This window comes from Equus asinus, chromosome 12, assembly GCF_041296235.1.
Source record: "Equus asinus isolate D_3611 breed Donkey chromosome 12, EquAss-T2T_v2, whole genome shotgun sequence".
In the NCBI taxonomy this organism is placed as follows: Eukaryota; Metazoa; Chordata; class Mammalia; order Perissodactyla; family Equidae; genus Equus; species Equus asinus.
The window spans coordinates 72,107,701-72,129,226 of record NC_091801.1 but is presented as its reverse complement, the minus strand read 5'-3'; the positions used below and the strand labels follow the sequence as shown (position 1 = coordinate 72,129,226).

General features: G+C 48.2%; 2 long non-coding RNA genes across 8 annotated transcripts in view; one reads left to right on the top strand and one right to left on the bottom strand.

Annotated features, from left to right (window-relative positions):
• LOC106824820 (uncharacterized) overlaps window positions 1-21,526 on the bottom strand; it is a 454,906-nt gene that overhangs the window by 180,747 nt on the left and 252,633 nt on the right. The gene's annotated exons all lie outside the window — the stretch shown is intronic.
• LOC139039935 (uncharacterized) lies at window positions 1,488-15,058 on the top strand. Its single transcript, XR_011493366.1, has 3 exons — window positions 1,488-2,362; window positions 6,165-6,224; window positions 7,125-15,058. It is a non-coding gene; the product is annotated as an uncharacterized lncRNA (long non-coding RNA).

Sequence of the window (21,526 nt, the reverse complement as noted above, 5' to 3'; positions counted from 1 at the left end):
TCTATTTGCAAGAAATTAACTTCCACCTTTTAAGGTGGTGAATGTGCAAAAATTTGTGGACATATTTTAAAGCCACAAAGTTCAGGCCTCCGATCAATGGTTTTGGAAAGCTATGCATCACTGTGGCAGGGCCCCACACCCACCTGCCTGCCTGTTTCTACCTGCCTATCTCAGAGACCACCGAGATTTGTCTGAAACCTGCAGCAGCCTTTGAGGCACAGGAATATTTACTTAAGGTAAAGTAATATTTGTCATGAGAACAATATAATAACATTCTTTGCATGTGTAAAAATATTGTATTCTTTCACAGTCCTTATAACTCATTTGATTGCCCCTGAAACCACGTGAGGGAGATTCAAGGGGCATTATTACCCCCATTTTAGAGATGAGGAAACTGAGGCACATGAGGCCTAGAATGTCTGCAGTAATCATAGCTAGTATTTATTTACCCCCTAATGTATACAGGGACGGCTTTAATTAATTTAGGCTCCTGGGAGCCCAACAGGCAGCTTCAGCACATAATGTATTATTTTGGTTTGCAAACACAATGTTTAAAAAACTATTTTTTGATCTGAAAGCTTTATGGAGGGCATGTGTAGACCACATCTGCCCGCCTGTCTTCACCAGGCCCACTTGCCTGGCCTCTGAAGGCATTTGAGTTCAGAGCCTCGTTTGTATATAACAGGTTACTGGACCTTCAAATGCTCCTGTGAGATGCTCTCTAGCTGACGGGATATTGAGGATCAAGGAGGCTCAATGACTTGCCATAAGTCACACAGCTGCCAAGCGGCAGTACCGGGAATCGAATTCAGGTTTGATTCCAAGCCGCATGCTGTCTCCACAGAGCGTGGAGAACACGCCCCAGAATAGTGCCATCCTGACCCCTCACCAAGGGTTCTGAGCCTCCCCCCCCCCCATCCTGAGGGGCATCTCCTCAAATTCCCCAGGGTGCCCGGCCACCTGTCATCCCTTGTGCTCTCCGGCAGTGGCCACAGTCCAAGAGGAAAACAGTCGGTTTGTTCTGAAAATCAGTCTCGTGGGTCGCTCCTACAAAACACCAACAGTTAACACTTACTGAGCACTTACTGTGCGCCAGGCCGACTCGCTTCATTATCTCATTGAGTCCTTACACAGCAGGAAGGGCACCATTACTACTCCCATTTTCCTGATGAGGAAGCTGGTGATTTCCGTGAGTTGGTCATTTGAGCTGGGCTCAGCTAGGAAGTTTTTCTGCTCACAGGGGTGTAGACTGGACTCACACATTTGCAGCCAGTTGGTGGTCAGCCAGAGGCCGGCTGGTCCTGATGGTCTCGCTCGCATATCTGGTGGTTGGTCCTGGCCGGCAGTTGGGTCCTCTTTCCAGAGCCTCCAGTAGGTAGTGCAGGTTCCTTGACATGATGTCAGAAGCATTCCAAAAGAGTGAAGGCAGAAATGGCAAGGCCTCTATAATTCGTTCCAAGTCACTGTTTCCACGATCTGTTTGTCAAAACGAGTCACAAAGCCAACGCAGATGAAAAGGGATGGGAAAACAGATTCCACCTCTGGATGGAAGGAGCAGCAGAGTGGGACTACATAACAGGATGGGAGGAATTGGTGGCCATGAAACAATCTACCGCATCTGCCACCACTATACATGGTCCCTTCCTTTCCTTCTCTTCAGAATTCTGCTTGTGTCTTTTGATTACTATTGGACCCCAACTGGAACAATATATACCATTACTTATGACGTCATACCATTCCTATCCTTCTTCAGACAGCTTTTTATACTTAACGTTATGTTTTTGAGATTCATCCCTATTTACTACATGTAGCTCTCGTTCATTTATTTTCACTCCTCTACAATACTCCTTGTATGAGTTTATTTGGTCCATTCTCCTGTGGATGGACATTTAGCTTAGCAGTTTTATACAATTACAAATACGACGTTTCTCCTTGCACATGAGAGTTCTCTAGGGAGTATAATTAGGAGTAGAGTTGCTGTAGTGTAATACTGCCAAATTACTCTCCAAAGTCAATATAGTCTTTAATAGAACAAATAGAATTTGAGAGCTGAACGAAGTTGAAAAACCGGGTTCACCTTACGTTGTGCAATTAGCTGTGTTTTGAAGAACCGTAGCAATGTCTGGTTGGAATGCACCTCCCACCCAATATAAGAATCCTTTCAACAGTGTTCCCAGGAGATGGTCAAACAATCCTTGCTTTAACTCCTGAAAACACACAGGGGAAGCTTGTTCCTCTAACTGTGTGTTCCTCTAACTGCAGAGCAAGAATAATTTTGGAAAAAGAATAATCCTTTCATCTTACAGCACAGCCGAAGCCCGGGATGCGTGGCCAAAGGAAGAACGAGCAAGAGATGATGAAGGTAGCGGAGTAGGCTGGGGTGGATCACAGACGGACCGCTTTGCCCTGGCAAGGAGCATGCGCTCCACACTGAAGGCAGTGGGCAGTCACTGAGGGGAGGAGGGCAGGAAAGAAGCAGGTTCAGATCTGGTTTTTAAAAAGGCATTCTATTTGCGGTGTCCACAATGGAGGAAGAGGGACCAAGAAGGAAACAGTTAAGTGACCCTAAATGGAGACGATTATGCCCAAACAAAGAGATGTAAAGGATGGAGAAAGGAACTTGTTCCAGAGGTTGAGACTGGAAGCTGGCATTAAACTGCCATCAGGTACTTACTCGCCCGGTTAACCTCCTTAAGCATTTGTTCCTTTATCCCAAAAACAAGGATAATAATAGTCCCTATTTCATAGGGTTGGTATGAAGATAAAATGAGATCTAATATAAATATAAGAGCTTAGTGTCTGGCTCACAATGTGCACTCAATGAATGTTAGCTCTTCTTACCATTGAAGAACTATTGACAAGACTTAGCGACTACAGTAGGAGGGGAGATTAAACTGCGGTAACTGAGAGATCCCAAAATGCAAAATGGTTTAAACATAACAGAATTTTAGTTCTTATTCTCATGACAGTTCATGGCGAGTGTCTCTGATTGGCAGACAGCTCTCCCCACGTGGCAATTGAGGGCCCCAGGTGGCTCCATTGTCACCTGGGACCTTGTTGCTCTCTTTACCCAGCTTGAGGAAGGGAAAGAGGCACATCCACTTACGGAAAGCCCTGCACCTGGTATGGGCAGGGCACTCCTGTTCCCACTCCCTTGGTGAGAACTAGTCACAGGGCCACACCTCGCTGCACAGGAAGCCGGGAAGTACAGCCACTGAATGAGCAGCCACCTCTCTCTCCACCAGTGTTTCTCAACCCTGGCACCATGGGCACTGAAGGCTGGACAAGTCTTTGCGAGGGGGCTGTCCTGTGCACAGTAGGATGTCTGGTAGCAACCCTGGGTCCTACCCCAACTCATGACAACTAAAAACGCCTCCAGACATTGCCAAATATCTTCTGGGGGCACAATGGCCCCTGGTTGAGAACCGCTGCTCTACAAAGGAAGGGGGGGAAGAGACTCGGGGGGGCAGCTGGCCACCTCTGTAGGAGAGAGAGAATAGCTTAGCTCAATTCCTTAGTCTCCACTAGAATGTGAGCTCCCTAAAGGCAGAGATCTTGTCTGATATTTTGTTTACTGCAGAACTCCCATCCCCACCTCGTCCCTGCACCTTGAGCAGCACCTGACATGGAGAAGGCCTTTAATACATAGTTGTCAACTCACCGAATGTGCTCTGTAGACTGACCGGCATTGACCACTCAAGCATACTCTGAGCGCTCCCCATGAGCCAAGCACTGTGTTTATAAAGAATGCCCTCTCCCTTTGTGTCAGGAAATAACAATAATAGTAACAGAAGGCCAGATCCACTGGAAAAAGGAAATTGCAAGAGATCCTCCCACCCTCTACCCCATCTCAGGCGGGGCCGAGAACCTGGTCTCTAAAAGAGAGAGATTCTGGTTCAGGCTTCTGCTCCACCACTGCCGATTTCATCCTCCTGAAGGGCCTCCCGAAGCCCAAGCCTTGCACACCCCTCTGCCATGCATGACTCGAAGCCCCTGCATTCTCTGAAGAAAGACCTGACTATGCCGGAGGCAGCCGCCTGCAATTTCCAGTCTGCTAAGTGAGGCTCTGTGGGGTTTTAATTCTCCCCTTCACTTCAGAGGCCCCCATTCCTCCTTTTAAGTACCTCCCTCCTCCCGGCACTGACATCTCTGTCAACATCCTGGGGCAGGAGATGCGCTGACATTACGGTTGCCAAGGATTAATCTAACAGCTATATTGATTTCTCGGTTATATCTGCTCCAAGAGAGCCACTGAAAATCGGCCCTCAGGGTCTGAAAAGATAAAAGAAGAGAGACTTAAGTGGACATTTTTTTTTTCCTTTTGGGAAATAATAACTACAAACAAATTAGCGTTCAAGCCCACGTTCAGAAGCATTTATTACAGGAGACCATGAAATACAGGCACAGCGGTCGAGGCATGTAATGTGCGATGCGGAGGAAACCAAAATAGCCTGAAAAAGAACCTGCAAGTGGATACAAGGCAGGACCGTTAAAGGGGCAGACAGATTATAGATGTGATGAAAAGACTCTTTCTAGCTCCGTGAAATTAAAATCTCTGAGCCACATTTCCCTCACCTGTAGCATGGAGCTAAGACTATCTACCTTGCAGGATTATTGCGAAGAATAAATGAGACAACAGGTGTGAAAATACCAAGCAAAGTCTCTGCCACATATTAAAATCTCAATTAACATTAGTTTTGCTTCACAGGGGCAAGAAAAGTGGACACCCAGGAAAAAAATGCATGGGTGTAGGCATGACAATGGATGAGAAGTAAAAATTGGGACAACATCGGAACAACCTTCTGTAAATAGTATCAGAAACAAAAGAAAAATGTCTATAAAATCACATGCAGTTCCTCCATGACATAAATAGGCGACAGGCCATGTGTCCCTCTAAGGAGGCCACAGAGGATGGAAGGCACACTCAGCCCTTCCAAACCCCTCTATCAGCACCCCCTTCCACAGTAAGCCCACCACCAGCACAAAAAGTTCTATCCTGGCCTGCCCAAGAGGCCAACGAACCAAGCAGGTGGAGAAGGTGAGACAGAAAGGGAGCAGATTAAGTTCTAGAGCCACCTTACCAAGCAAGACCAAACCTCAACTGCCAAAGAAATCAAATTCATGAAAGGAGGGCCTGAGCGAGTGTTTTGGCCAAGTGTTGCCATCCACACTATTAGACTAGGGGGGCAATAATTTTGACTCCAAATCTTCATTTCTAAGATGTTAGCCAGTAGGAAAGGGCCCCTTCCTTCCTTCCTTCCTCCCTCCCTCCTTCCTTTCTTCCTCCCTCCTTCCTTCCTTTCTTTCTCCCTCCTTCCTTCCCTCCTCCTTCCTTCTCTTTTCCCTCCTTTCTTCTCTCCTTCCCTCCTTCCTTCCTCCCTCCTTCTTTCTTTCCTTCCCTTCTTCCTTCTTTCCTTCCCTCCCTCCTTCCTTCCTCCCTCCTTCTTCCTCCCTCCTTCCTTCCTCCATCCTTCCTTCTTTCCCTCCCTCTTTCTTTCCTCCCTCCTTCCTTCCTTCCTTCTTTCCTTCCTCCCTCCTTTCATGTTTCCTTCCTCCCTCCTTCTTTCTTCCCTCTTTTCTTCCTCCCTCCTTCCTTCTTTCCCTCCCTCCTTCCTTCCTCCCTCCTTCCTTCCTTCTTTCCTTCCTCCCTCCTTCCATCTTTCCTCCCTCCTTCCTTCCTTTCTTCCTCCCTCCTTCCTTCCATCCTCCTTCCTTCCTCCCTCTTTCCTTCCTTCCTCCCTCTTTCGTTCCCTCCTTCCTTCCTTCCTGCCTCCTTCCTTTCTTCTTTCCTTTCTTCCTCCCCTCCTCATTCGGTCCCTCCCTCCCTCCCTCTCTCTCTCTCCCTCCTTGATTACCAGGCACTGATCTAGGCACTGGGATTCCAGGAGCCCATGAGACAAACACTCAGAAGTCGGTCAGCAAACATGGCAGTTAAGAAGTCCTTGATGACTCTGGGGATGGCCCAAGGAACACAGGTGCAAGTGGCATCTTCTCGTACTTTTCAGAGGAGAGCCCCACCAGTCATTTTAAACTTGATCAAGTAGGACCAGAGAGACCTTTCTGGTTCAGAAGGAAGCAAAATCCAGATATACCGATTAAAAGTGGCCCTCCCCCAACCAAGACTTTTAGATGATATGAATCCAGACTGACTTAGTCTCTTGCAGGAGGAAGAGAGTCCTGAGTGAGCACCTACAATGCACTAGACACCAGGAACAGATTCAGAGGTGAGCGACATTCATGTATTCATTCAACAAATATTTATTAAGCTCCTACTATGTGACAGCCATATTAGGAACTTGGTTCAGACCAGTAAACCCAGTTGGCAAAAGGGCAGTTTTTCTTCTCTCAGGTTACTCACAGAGATACAGAAAAGTAAATAGGCCTTGAAAACAGGAGTGGTCAGCCCAATGGGAATGGCCAGGAAGGGCTGACTAGATGAGTCTGCAGTATGAGTAGTGTAGTTGTGAGGTGAGAAAAACTTTGTTAAATGAATAGATGAATAGGTATGAATAAATGAATAGGTGAAAGACAGGGACCTCCAAGGAGAAGGGACATCAAGTACAAAAGCAAAGGAGCATGCATGACCATCAAGATTGGCAGCAAGTGAGTTGGTATGGCTGGTGTGTGCGAAGGTAGTGAGATCTTAAGAGGAGTAATGATGATGACAGGAAGATGGCTGGCATTTCTTGAGAGTTTTCCATGTGCTTCGCACTGTTCAAAGGGCTTTAGGTGCATTATTTTATTGAATATGCACAAAATTATTAGCTCCACTGTACAGATGGGAAAACTGAGGTATAGTGAAGCTAAGAATTTGCCCAAAGTCACACAGCCCACAAGTGGCAGAGCTGGGATTCAACCCAATGCCAGTGTCTTCACTCTTCACCTCTGGATCTTGGGGAGGGCTTTGCATTTCACAGGAAGGCTCTGGCGGCCCTGCATTGCTTAAGATGGTAGAAGTGAAACTTGCGCAAGACGCCCCTGCATACACGCTGGGAGCTTTCAAAGTGCTGGACAGCTGTTAAGCTGAGCACTTGGGCCTCTAAATGGGTGAAAGTTGCTGGCAAGAGAATGAACTGATGGACCCAAGAAATATCTCTTTCCTCTTCTCTTTTTTCAATGTTTAGAGGAGAGAAAGTCCCTTGACACGAACACGAGAAAGCCCACCGAAAACACCTGAACCAGGGAAAAGGCAAGAGATGAAGGGGGAAAGCACCTGAGATCAAGTCCAAGCCTGGCCCTGACCAGCTGTGTGCTCAGCAAACCACTGCCTCCTCCTAGGGAAGACTACATTTCCCAGCTTCCCCTGCAGTTGCTGGGGCCATGTTACTGAGTTCTGGCGATTGGAGTGTGAACAAAAGGCAGGAAAGCCACTTCCAGACCTGGCCCTTTAAAATATCCCATATGACCCTCTGCCCTCTTTTCTCTTCCATGGTGACTTTGGGGGACCAGATGGTGCATGGATGGAAGAGAGCCATCTAACCTTAACAGGACTGTGACTTGAGCAAGAAATACATCTGATTCATTAATCCACCAATCTTTAGGGTTCCCAACATTTATTCCCCAGTGGTTCTAAAAGCCTGGTCACACACTGGAAGCATCAGCTTGACCTGAGAACTTGTTCGAAATGCAAATTGTCCAGTCCCACCCTAGACCTGCTGAATCAGAGACTCTGTGCAAAAGGCCCAGAAATTGTCTTCAGGTGATTTTGATGCAGCTAAAGTTTGAGAACCACTGACTTAATCTAATCTGCTACAGTGTGGCATCATCTTCTGAGCCTCAGTTACCCTCTCTGACAAACGAGGGTGAATCCCTCGCATTGCTGGGTTCCTGTGAGGGTTAAATTATGCTACGTGAGTGATATGTATAAAGAATCTGGTTCAGCAACCCACACGTGGTCAACGAGCAATCTTCTCTCCCTTCCTTTCAGCCCAGTGCCAGATGCCTTTGGAGAGCCAGAGAAATAGAAGGTGGGATTCCTGCCTTCTGGCACTGTGGGAGGCAGCCGCTAAGCTGACCCCCAGGGGTCCTCCCTCCCAGTATTCAGCCCTTGTGTAATCCCCTCCAGTGTGTGTGGGCTGGACCCGGTGACTCACATCTAATGAACAGAATATACTAGAGCCATGCTCTCTCCCAGGCTCAAGGGGAGAACTCGCTGCCTCTTGCAGCTTCTGGTGGCTCCAGGCATTCCTTGGCTTGTGGCTGCATAACACCAGTCTCCGCCTCCACCTTCACAGGGCTTCTCCTCTTCTCTCTGTCTTCTCTTCTTCTGTCCCTTGTAAGGACACTTGTCATTGGATTTAGGGCCATCTGGGTAATCCAGGAAGATCTCATCACAAGATCTTTAACTTAATTACAACTGCAAAAACCCTTTATCCAGAGGAGCTCACATTCAGAGGTTCTGGGATGTGGACATATCTTTTTGGAGCCACCATTCAACCCTCTACACCACCCAAAGACAGGGACAGGTCTTGGTCAACGTTATATTGCCCAGACCAAGGCACCTAATGTAGTACTTGACACAAAGTAGGAATTTGCTACAAGTTTGTTGAACAGAGAGGCAGCAGAGCATAGTATGTAGAATTAGCTTAACCCCTATTCAAACCTCAACCACTTACAAACGATATAACGTTAGGCAAATTACTTAACCTCTCTGAACCTCAGTTTCCTCCTGTGGGCATCTTAATAATACCTATCTCATGGGTTATTATGAGCCTTAAGCTGGTAAGGCAAAGCACCTAACCGTATCTGGCACCTAATAGGGATGCAAAGTGTGGACACACTGCCTGGCGCACAGGGAGTGCTCAGCGAAGGCTCGCTGTTCTAACTAGCATGTGGATAACTGGAGTTGCTGTGGTTCCCGTTCTCTCAAAACCTCCCAGCCTTTTGCTCTGACTGCAGGAGGGCACTTTCTCCTGCTCAGAGTCCCTGGGGCACCCAGCAGCCCTTCTGTGAGACAGCTATGGACAAATACCCCAGCCCTGCCCTCCCACCTGCACGCCCCCTTCCCTTCCCACTGCCTGGCTCGCCTCCTCGAGTGATGCCTCGCGGAGCAGGGCTGGCAGTGAGCTTGCCTGGGCCCCTCATTGTTATTCCTGGCACGAGGCAATCCTGCCAGCATCCGTGGAGGCCCGTAAAAATACCCGCAGTATGTCTTTCATCGGAGCAGCCCAAAGCTCTGTGGCATCCTCCTGAGAAGACGGTTCTCCCAGCTGGGTTCTGGGAGCCAGCCACTTCCCAGGATGGTCTGGTATGTGTGAGGCAGAGGGAGTGAGTGTGAACTGAAATAACCCAGCCTGGGCCCTGGCTTGAGGACCACGCATCTCGAGGCTGCCAGGGAGATACAAGGCTTCATGTGTGGAGAGACACTCTCTGGGATGTTCTGGATGTCAAAGCTCTGAGTCATACACCAATGGGTCTGCATTCCCACTCTGCTACTGAGTAGCTGTGTGACTTTGGGCTTTTCACTTAACCTCTCTTTGCTTCAGATTCTGACTTTCTAAAACAAAGCAGAGATAATAACATCCACTTCCTAGGGTTCCTGCGAGCATCCAAAGGGACAGGGCTGGCACAGACTGGAAGAAAACCTTTGCAGCACATACAGCTGACAGGGGACTCGTACCCAGAACACGTTGAGAACTCTTGCAACTCAATAATAAGACAAACATTTCCCCTGCCCAAACGCATAAACAGACACTTCACAAAAGAAGATATAGACACTAAGAACATGAAAAGGTGATCAATGACATTTGTCGTCAGGGAAACGCAAATCACGAGATACCATTTCACACCCACTAGAATGGCCGCAATGAAAAGACTGTCAATACCAAGTGTTGGTGACGATGTGGAGCAGTTGGAACTCTCACGCACTCAGGGTGGGAGTACAAAAATGACACAACCACTTGGAAAAACAGTTTGGCAGTTGCTTATAAAGTTAAAAATATACTTAGCATATGACCCAATAATTCCACTCCTAGGTATTTCCCCAAGACTTATGTCTATAAAAAGCCTCGTACATGACGGCTCATAGCAGGCTTGTTTGTAATCACCAGAACTTGACAACAACCCACATGTCCATCAACAGATGAAGGATAAACAGAGTGCGATATATTCCGACAACAGAATATTAGGCAGGAATTAAACGGAGTGGTTCCTGCTATACCTGGAGAAATGTCATAAACACTATACAGAGTGAAAAAAGCCAGATGTGAAAAAGCAAAACTTCCATTCGTAAGTTCTAGAACAGGCAAACGAACCTGTGGTGACAGAAATCAGAGCAGTGGTTACTTTCATGTGAGGGTGGGCTAAGGATGGTGAATAGAAAGAGGCACAAGGGAACTTTTGGGGGGATGGAAATGTCCTCTATTCCTGTTTGGGGGTGATGGGTACATGGGTGTATACATTTGTCAAAACTCACCAAACTCTATACTTAAGATGTTCGCACTTTTGGTGTGCATAAAAAATATCTCAATACAAGAGACTGAAAAGGGATTGTGCATGCGGGGTGCCCAGCAAGGGGCCAAACTTATAGACAGAAGTCAGTAAATGCCAACTATTATCAGAAAACGGCAAAAACAAGTAAAAAGCGTATAAATTATTCAGCTATATGTTGGGAGTTCAACATGCTAGTCTGGACTATGACCCTAGCTAGTTGGGTCCCTGCTCTGACACATGGCAGAACTCAATAAAAGAAACCCTAGGCTAGGTCTTCTGTGCCCTGCCCCCTCCCTTCCTAGTCTCTCTCCTATAAACAGAGAAACAGGAAAGGTGTGTTGAGCTGGATAAAGAAGCTGTTCTTAGGAGCAATGGAGCAGATGGAGGGGATAACTTTGAAGGAGTAGTGAGAGCAGGATTACTAACAACAAAGATGCATGGATGCCCCAGGGGGTCCACCGCCCAAGCTGTCACATCCAGGGGTTTCAAAGGTGCCCAAGGCAGGTGTGGAAATGAGATTGGCCTGGTGGCTTGGGCAGCAGGCTCTTGAAGACAGGACAGTTTCCAAGGTAAGGAAATTGGCCAAGGCCCAACTGTCCCCCAAACTCCCATCCAATCCCAGGCCACCTTTCCTCCTTATTGGCCTCCCCTAGCAGGCTTCTCCTGCATCCCTCACTCTTTCTGGAATCTTCCATCTTCATGATGTGCTATGTGGCCTGCACTCAAGCAAGGAGACACTGCTCCCAGCAGAGTGTGTTGTCTGTTCTCTCTATCTGGGGCCTCTCACTGGACGCCCTTCTGCAGTGGCCCTGAATCAGCCTGGAGCTGCTGCGCACTCTGCTCTCAGTGAGCCTCACATTGGACGAGAGACACATGGGATGAGGAGCTCACCCACTCCATGGCTCTGAGCATCTGCCCCTGCGTGACAGTGACCCTCCCTTTTCCCTTCACTTCTGTGTCCTGAGTCTTCTCCCAGTAGTCCTGAGGGCGGCATTGGAGAGGTGCCGAGACCAACTAGCAGGGCATCCCTGGTGGTCCCCTGCCTGGCCTGTGTGGTCCCTCTTCCAGACCTCCATGGCCTGGCTCCAGCCTTGCCAGATGCAGAGATGCCCACATGTGCATAAAGGAATTGCCCCCCAGCATCTTTTAAAGAGAGCCCTCTGCATCTGAGGATCATAGCAACAGAAGAGGAAGGAAAAAACAAGATTTTCCTATTATCTGCCACCTAACAGGGCTGCTGGTTGGGAAATGGCCCACATTTTTGCATGCAAATCACAGAAAGGCCTTAGGAGGCCTTGGAGAAGACATCTTTGTGGGAAGTGGCTAAAGTGCCACCTTTCTGCCCTTTTTCAAAACACTGTCTCTACCTACGAACCAAAACTCAAAACAGACTGCACTGAGTGACTGAACCCCGAATAAGCATTTCTGGTTTTCTTCTGAAGGGGAAGGGAGCTATCATTTCATTTCTACCGTGACATGCTCTGTACCCAGGGCTGGCCCACCCCGTGCAAAGTGAAAACACGGGGAGGCCTCTTGTTCAAAGAGGAAGGAAAACAGCTTTTTACTTTATTCCATGACCTCTATCTTCATCTGTTGTGGGTTTTTTTGATTTGCTATTTAATGCTGTGCTCCCTCTGGCCCAGGGATGCTCGCCAGTGAGTGCTGCCCCTCACAGCCACTCACGGCCCTGCCCCTCGACCCTACCCCTCCCCACGCCTGTGCCCAGATCCCCACCAGGACTGAGGGCAGATGCTGGGTGTGGCAAGGGCAGGGGAGGGGGCAGCCTGGAACCCATCTCGGGAGGTGAGACTGGACGGGAAGCAGGACTTCACTTACAAAGCACAGATTCAAAGATAAAATTATTAAGAATTTCAAGATGGCTATGGCAGACCATTAAACCCCAAGCATGGATCCTCCTCCTTTCTGCTAGTCAGTGAGGCTGAAGGTTGAGACCCTGCCGGCCAGTGTGGGTTCAAGGCCTTGGCCAAGTTACTGATCTTCCCCATTTATAAAATGAGGATAGTGACAGAACCCCACGTCAGGCTGATTTGAGAATTAGAGGAACTAATAATAATTTCTAACTCTTCACATGGCACTTGCTCTGTGCCTCTCACTATTTTATGTGTCTTACAAATACGAACTCATTTAAACCCCATAACAAGCCCAGAGGTAGGTTGGTACTGTTCCTGCTTTACAAAAGAAGAAACTGAGGCACAGAGAAGTAAAGCAACTTGCCCAAACCCACACAACTGGTAAGTGAGTCAGTGGCGTAGCCAAGATTTGAACACATCCATCTGGCTCCAGAGTGTGCGCTTCTGGGCCAAGACTCGGCACACTTCAAGGCCCCTAGAAAGTGAACAATGGTTATTGTTTTATTTCACGTAACCCTCACAATGAGCCGATGAGGTGGTTTTTTACGCTTATTTGAGATCATTTCAGAGAGGAGAATATGGAAGTTCAGAGACGTTAAGAAACTTGCCCCAGGGCCACCAACAGGACTGACTCCAAGAGAGGAGACGATGTGTGCTGATGGCATGGGAGAGATGGGTAAGGCAGGGCCTCTGACAGATGGACCTGCAGGGTGCCTTGGACATTTTGGTGTAGGCCATGGACTCCAGACATAATGGGAAGTCTTGAGTTTGTGGGGCATGGAAGCACTGGTAGTTATAGCCCCAGGATGCCAAAATGCTAGATTATCAGGACAGGACAGCAACATGGAGATCATCGAATCTGAGTCCTAATTTTGTGGTTGGGGAAACTGAGGCTGGAGGAGAGAAGTGGCTAGACTAATGTCCCAGAGTCAGAAAGCACAGTCCCAGGAGAAGATGACCCCCAGCCAGAGTGCTTGCCAGGTCTGTGCAGTGTCCTGAGCACATACCAAGTGTCCCGGGTCCATAAATCCAACAGTCAAAACCCCTCCCAACAGGCTAGTAGATAACCACTGACAGGGCAGTGCCAAGCATAGCTGAATCCTTATAAAATAAAGCCCCTTGCTACTAATAAGGCAATTTCTAGTTAGGGCTGCTTTTTTCAGTTGTAAAATTTAGAGAAAAAGACATTAGCATTGAAGTCAGACAGACCTAGGTTTGAAAAGGGTTCTACCAATTATTGGCTGTGTGATCTTAGGCAAATTTCTTAACCTCTCTGAGTTTCAGTTTCCTCATCAGTAAAATAGCTCTGAAGGGAGATCACTTCATAGTGAACATAGATGTGAAACAGATTTAATGAAAAAGAAGCTGCAGACTGTAAAACCACCTAGTGTAAAAGCCGGTATGCATTAGGTCCACAATAAAAGTCATTCTGAATCCATCAGAGGCCAAACCTACATACCATGTGACAAATAAGTCTCAGGGGAGATGTCAATTCTAGAATCATCTAAAAGCACCTAAAAGACATCTCCATCTAAACCTCGAGAAGGAGCAACACAACAGAATGTGGAGCGGTCCAAAATGGGGCCACCATTTGTCATGACCCAGGAGACAAGACTGGGAGGTCCCAAGGATGGGAGGCAGGGAGCAGACGTTGAGAAGGAGGGTAAGGGTGAGCGGACTTACATTTTTGGAGGTTTTTTTTTTTCTATTTAAGATCTTTCTAATCACTTGGGTAATACTCATTTCTGGTTCCTATTCTTAGCAGGAAAACACGTTCAGCCTAACTAGTAAGAATGGACCCTGGCTTGGAAAGTCCTCAAAGATCCTCCTATCTCTCTGACTGCGAGGTGACACGGGTTGAGCGACTCAATTTGAATAATTGTATTTTCAGGATTTGTAGGCGAAGCACCAAGGCAACCTTCTGACTGGGGATCTTATGACACAGATGTTGATACACGGAATGTGCAAGTGTGGAAGATTCTCGCTGGACTGCGATGCCTCCATCCAACACGTATTTATTGCTCCGTCGGTGTGTGCAGGTATTCTGCCCGAGTGGGGACACACCGCGAACAGCACAGAGACGGCAGAGGGCTTACAGTCTGTCAGGGGAAGCTTTCAAAAGAGAATCTCACGTGGTAATAAGCGATGGGTAGAGAACTAGTAAAATAACTAGCTATGATTGAGAGTCCAGGAAAGCCCTTCAAGGAGGTGGCATTTAGGGTGAGAACCAAAGGATGAAAGAGAGATGGATGTGTTTCCCAGGGCTGCCGTAACAAAGTACCGCAAACCACATCGCTTAAAACAACACAGGTTTATTCTCTCACAGGTCTGGAGGCCAGAGATCAAGGTGTCGGCGGGCCGTGCGCCCACCGAACCTGTGGGTAAGCTCCTTCCTTGCCTCTTCTAGCCCCTGGCGGTTGGTCAGCCATCTTTGGCATTCCATGGTTTGTAGAGTACCACTCCATTCTCCGCCTCCATCTTCACACAGCCCACTCCGCTGTGTGTCCATGTCCTTCTTATGAGGACACTGGTCATGGGTTTAGAGGCCACCCTAATCCAGTATGACCTCTTCTGAACTGGACATCTGCAAAACCCCTAGTTCCAAATAAGGTCACATTCTTAGGTGCCACAGGTTGAGACTTGAATATGTCTCTTTGGGGGACCCAATTCTATGCCCCATGGGGAGCAATGCAGTAGAGTGAGCAGCTGGCAAAGCTTCAAGCTGGAGATGGAGCTGGACGGGCAGGAGGTGGCACCTACGGGGACACAAAGAAGCCAGCATGTCAAGAGCATGGCGAGGGGAGGGGAAAGTGGCCATGGTGAAGTGGACAGTGGGCCAGAGCCAGATCATACGGGCCCAGGACACAGGGAGGAGATACCAGGGAACTCACCAGCTTTCCACCCTCTGAGAAAGGCATGCCTTTTCCAGCTCGTGCTGGAGCGGGCCTCAAGGAGGCTGACACAGAGGCAGGGAGCCACGGCCACCAGCGTTTTCATAGTCTGATGCACCACACCTGTGACCAGCCTGCCACTCTGAAGAACCAGAGGTGAGGCAGAAATTTTCTGGCCATGATGTGCTCTCTGCTCTGGAAAACCAGAGGCTAGAAGTGTCCCGCTTACTGCACAGTTGTGCCTGAGTGCCTCCTGACTGGCAGCGGGGGAACCAGAAGGAGCCTTCTCTGCAAAACCACGGCACCTTGGCTATAGATAGAAAATACATTTTGGTCTTTGACAAATATATATTCTGTATGTGTGTGTATATATAAACCTTTTATATATATACACATATGCTTTATATATATATCTTGATACATGTTATGTATGTGATATATACATTCTTGTAACTTTCAAGCATATACAAATATATAAAATATATATTTATCACTGTATATGTGTATGTATATATATATTATATATATATCAAAGACCAAAGGTTGATGCTTGAAATAAAGGTTTATTTGCTGTGAAGTGTGTCTTTGGGGTAAGATCATTCATTCATTCATTCATTCATTCTACAAATATTTACAGAGTGCCATGTCCCAGGTGCTGTTCTAGGCAGGGGCTAAAACAAAATTCTCTGCCTTCCTAGAGTTTACTTTCTGATGGGACGGGGGAACTAATGGATCAACATAAACAATGGTACGGCACATTAAAAGGTGCCAAGAGCAACGGAGGGAAACAAAGCTGGAAAGAGAAGAAAGAGTGCTACAGAACATGGGGGAGTTTGAATGTTGAATTCGGTGGCAGGAAAGGCCTCGCTGAGATGGTACCATCTGAGCAAAGGCCTGGAAGAGGTGAGGAAGTGAGCAGTGAGGGTAGAGAGAGCACAGCAGGTGCAGCAGCCTGAGCCAAGCATGCGTGGTGTGTCTGAGAGACAGCAGGGCGTAGAGGGCAAGGTGGGATGAGTGAGATGGAAAGAACCAGGACACAGTCAGGGGCAGCAAGGCTGGACCCCATGGGCCTCGTTGACCATTGCAAAGCCCGTACCTGAATTGGATGGGAAGCACATGGGAGTTCTGAAGCAGAGAGGTTATACACTGTGGTTTCCACTTCAAAGGGTCCCCCAGGCTGCTGTTTTGAGAACAGACTGTAGAGGGGCAAAGGCAGACACAGGGAGGCCAGCCAAGGGCTGTCGCAATAATGCAGGCAAGAAACGATGGCGGCTTAGACCAAGGCAGGGGCAGGGGATACTGAGAGGAGGTGATATTCTGGACAGATTTTGCTGACAGACTAGATACGATGGGAGAGAGAGGGAGTCCAAGGTCAACTAAACCTACGTTGTAGGCTGATGATGGAAAAGATGGAGCTGCCATTAACAAAGATGCAGAAGACCACAAATGGGGAGACTTGGGGGGGAAATCAGAAGTTTGTGATGGTGGCTGGATATCCACGTGGAGGTGAGGTGGAGGCAGCTGAATGTACCAGGCTGGAGGCCGGGGAGGAGAGAACACTGGGGAGATGTTGGTATAAAGAGGACATGGACACCCGTAAGACCAAAGGAGCTCTCTAAGGACTGTGTGCAGATAGAAAAGCGGAGATCTAAGAACCAAGTTCTCCAGGCAAATGTTCCAACTCTGTAAAACATAGGGTCAGGGAGAGGAGGAGAAACAGGCAAAGGGGCCTGAGAAGGGCGGCTGGGAGAGGGAGGCAAACCAGGAGAGAGGGGTCCTGAAAGCCCGATGATGGACATATTTCAAGGAGGAGTGGTTAACTGTGTCAAAGGCAGTGCAAGGTCAAGTCAGGCAAAGACTCCAAACAACCATCAGGGAAGGCATTTCCATTTTGGAAATGAGGAGGGGCTTCCTGACACATTATGGATTTTTTGTTCTGGCACCAGACACACCAATTACTTGATTATCTCAAGGACGAATGGAATCTTAGTCCTGTCTGTCCTTCCCAAGAGAAGTCCATTCACTGGTGTTATGGGATGAATTGTGTTCCCTCCAATTCATAAGAAGCCCTAACCCCCAGGACCTCAGAATGTGACTGTATTCGGAGATAAGGTCTTTAAAGAGGTGACTAAGTTAAAATGACGCCATTACAGTGGGGCCCTACGAAGAGAGACGCCAGGGATTCACGTACATAGAGAAAAGACCATGTGAGGACACGGTGAGAAGGTGGCCATCTGCAAGCCAAGGAGAGAGGACTCAAGAGAAACCAGCCCTGCGGACACCTATCTTGGACTTCTAGGCTCCAGAACTGAGAAAATAAATTTCTTTTAAGCCCCCCAGGCTGTGGTATTTTGTTACAGCAGCCCCAGTAAACTAATCCAACTGAAAAATAGCGAACCATTTCTGTCTTTGCATCTCTGGTACCCAGCACACTTCATGGCCCCCTAAAGCAAAAGATCATTGAATCAAAGCACAACAAGCCTTCTGACGTCAGACATACAGTGATGTGGGCAGCTGTATTCTTTAAGATGTGGTTTGGCTGACAAACAAGATAGAAATGTATTTTTCTCTCATATACCTGAAGTCTAGAGGGAACAGTTCAGGATTACCAGGAGACTCCATAGTTTCCAGGATCCTTCAATCTTGTTGATCTAGATTCTACTTCATGGTCTAAGATAGCTGCTTAAGTGCCAGCCATCACTTCTACATTCTTGCTAGCTAGAATGATGAAAAGGTGCTCCCTCCCTCCACAAGAACTCTTCCAAGAGAGCATTCAAGACACTTGTGTTTTTATTTCATTATGAGAAACTAAGCACATGGCTGTAAGGGAGGCTGGGAAATTTAGTCTTTTATTCATGCACCCAGCTAAAACTTGGGGGTTCTATTACTAAAGATGAAAGGAAAATGTAACCTTTCCTGGGACTCTTCCATGGGTTCTCCCAGTAGAGTGCTGTAACCAGAAGTCTCTGACATGGCGGCCCAATCAGCCTTGCCCAGGAGCCCCTCAGCATAGTGTCCCAGAGGGCGGGCTGGAAACCAGTGGTCTAGACCAGCAAAGTGGGAGTTTACTCTGCAAATGGGATGTGCCACCTGCAGGTCCTCATTGGGAGCCAATGGCAGGAAGGAGGCAATGATGGAATAAAACAGTCTCTGCAGTCTTCCCCAGAAAAAGCGTGTGAAGGAAGGAGAGCAGAGAACAAGCGTCTCTTGTACCAGAAGTGAGGTGTGATGAGACCTGTCCTGGGATCAACGGGCCACAGCACCAGCCTGGATGCAGAGAAGGGGAAGAGATGCTTGGGGACATGGGGAGAACCGCTCTCTAGCTCCAGACATCTTCCTTGAGAGGTCTGTCTGCTTTCTTACGCATGTCCGGGGGCGACAACTAGAAGGCAGTGACAGAGGTAGCTCTCCAGGCCCAATGGGGGGTCCACTGTGACAGGGCTCAGGGGGGATCAGCTGTGGAGGGCCTGGAAGGCATGCCTCCTGGAGCTCTGACATGAGGCTGTCGGAGCACCCGGGGAATCACTGTGAAGGCACTCCGGGGGCAGCTGACAACCGTGCCTCACCAAAACTGCAGAGCACACTTCTGGAAGGTGAGTTCAAACACAGCGGCCTACTCGGAGAGCCCCTGGAAGGGAACAGGCTGGTGGCACGGCACAAAGAGCTCTGGCCTTGGGGAGCCGACTTGTCCCACCACTTTCCAGCTGGGTGACCTTGGACAGGTCACCTCCCCTTGCTGAATCTCAGTACCTCTAACACTGAAAATGGCAAGGCTGACTCTACTCGTGCCTAAGCGCTGACCAGCTCTGGAATTCTGACCAGCTCTGTGTGAATCTGAGTTACAACTGCTCCAACCGGGAAGTCATCCTCTAGGGGAGGGGGCGCACCTATGAGTTCTTCCAGAATCCCGGGCTTGCCATGTTATTCCCTCCCTTTTTCTCTGCCTCATTTTGCTAGGGTCCCTGGCCTTGCAGTCCCCACCACACCACCCCCCCCCCCCACCCCGTCACCTTACTCCCTCCTCATTCCCTGTGGCCATATGGGCCTTCTTAAGTTCCTCAACTATGCCTAAGTCTTGCCCATCTCAGGGCCTTTGTCTGAACAGCTTCCCCATTCTCCCTGCCGCTGCTCCTTCAGGTCTTAGCTTGACAGTCACCTCCACAGGAAGGGCTTTGCTGGAACCCCATCTCAAGGGTGTCCCCCTTTATTCTCTCTCCCAGCCCTGTGTTTACTGTCGGTGTACTTCAACACAATTTCGTTCTCTATTTACTTTTCATCTGTTGATTTAATCTGGGTCTGCAACCCCCCTGGAAGCACACTCCAGAGGAGCAGGTCTATAAGGATGTACATTACTTCATCCCCAGGGCCAGGCTGAGGGTCTAACTCAGAGGAGGCACTCACATGGTATTTAGGTAAATGCATATTTGCATAAACACTTAGAATATTTAACAAAACATTTGTTAGGGAAAGGTGGGAAGAAGGGAGGGAGGGAGGAAGGAAAGAAAGAAGGAAGGACAATTTAAGAAACTCGCAGGGCCAGCCCCGATGGTCTAGTGGTTAAAGTTCGGCGCACTCCACTTTGACAGCCTGGGTTGGGTTCCTGGGTGCAGAACCACACCACTCATCTGTCAATGGCCATGCTGTGGCAGCAGCTCACATAAAAAAAAAAAAAAGGGGAAGATTGGCAACAGATGTTAGCTCAGGATGAATCTTCCCTAGCAAAAAAAAAAAAAAAAAAAAAAAAACCTTGCAGACTCAGCGCTTAAACCTGGGTCCATCTGTCCACAATCCCACACACTCTCTACGCCCCCACATGGCCATCAATCAAACAACACACCAGTCCCGGGGCTGGCATCATGCTGGGAATTATGGACGCTTAAGGAGCTTACCATAAAATAAAGGAAGCAAAACTAGCACACCCATGACATGACAATGGACATGAAAAACAAAAAAAAGCCATTAGCAAAGTTCATTATAGAATATTTAATTGTAAAGAAAGATGCTTGTGAGAGAGTTTTAACTAAAAGAGCAAGTTAGAAAAAAGCATGTAGAATATAATCTCCTTCCTAGTATATCATATAAAGGAATAAATATATTAAATATATATATACATATATATGTACTAGAAGATTATACATCAAAACGTCAACTGGTTATATTTGAGTAGGGTGATTATTGGTATTAATTCAGTTACTTTTGTTGATTTAACATTTCTACAGTGATTATAAATTACTGTTGGAACAAGAAAAAAAGTAATCAAAATTATACTTAAGCATACATATAAGTCCGCGGTAAGCTGCAGGGTCAACTGTGATTCCCATAGAAAGGGTAGGCCAGTGGTCAGGGACGGCGTCCAGAAGGAGAGGAAGGCGCGCCCCAAGGTGCTTCGTGCAGGAAGGGGGACGTCTCATGGTGTAATTTGCCCACGGTGACCCTGGGCGGTGGTCCCTGACCCCTCAATTGCACCCTGCCTCTTCAAGCCTCAGAAGGAGAAATACAGCATGTTGGCTGAGCCCTTGAGAGGCCTCTCCTGCCTGGCCTTGACCTAGGGGCCTCCTCCACACCCTTAATTCCAAAGTGCCCTGGAAAGCATCCTTCCCCAGAAGCGGGGGTTGGAGAGGGCGGGGCCGGGAGCGGACCTCACAGCACTGCATCTCTCGGGAAGCGTTAGCCGTGAACCCAGCAAGCCGAGCGGCACGATGTGCAATGACGTGCAGAGCAGGAGTCTGTGTGAGATGGTCCTGGTGGGCAGCCACCGCCCCACCGATGGGGCTGGGCAACCCTGGGCAAGCCACCTCATCTCAGAGCTTTAGTTGCCCCGTCTGTAAAATGGAGTAATGACTCTCTCATAGGGTTGTTGTAAGGGCAAAGTGGAATAATTCTAGTGAAATCGTTGGGAAAAGGGTAGAAACAGTTGCTTTCTAGGCAGTAACTGCTCACAAGTGTTCACAAGTAATCATCCCACAGAAACTCACCAGGAGGTGTGGCGGCGCACGGCTGCTGGACAACCAGGAAGGAAGGCACAGCATAGTCCCTGCCCACTGGGGCCCCAGGTCTCTGGAGACTGGGGGCTCTGGGCAGATCGCAATAGGGATAATACTTATAAGGATGTGCCCAGTGGGATGGTAGGTGCTGCCAGCTTGCTCATCACAAAGGAAACCTCTCCAGAGAAAGGGTGGGCTGGCTAAGGGGAGGTGAGGCAGAAGACATTTTCACAATGAGCACCTACTATGAGCCAGGAACCGTATTATCTCTAATATAGGCTCCTGCCAGATCGTTATCATCATGACCATTGGAACAAAGAGGAATAGGAAGTGCAGGGTGCTAAGTCAC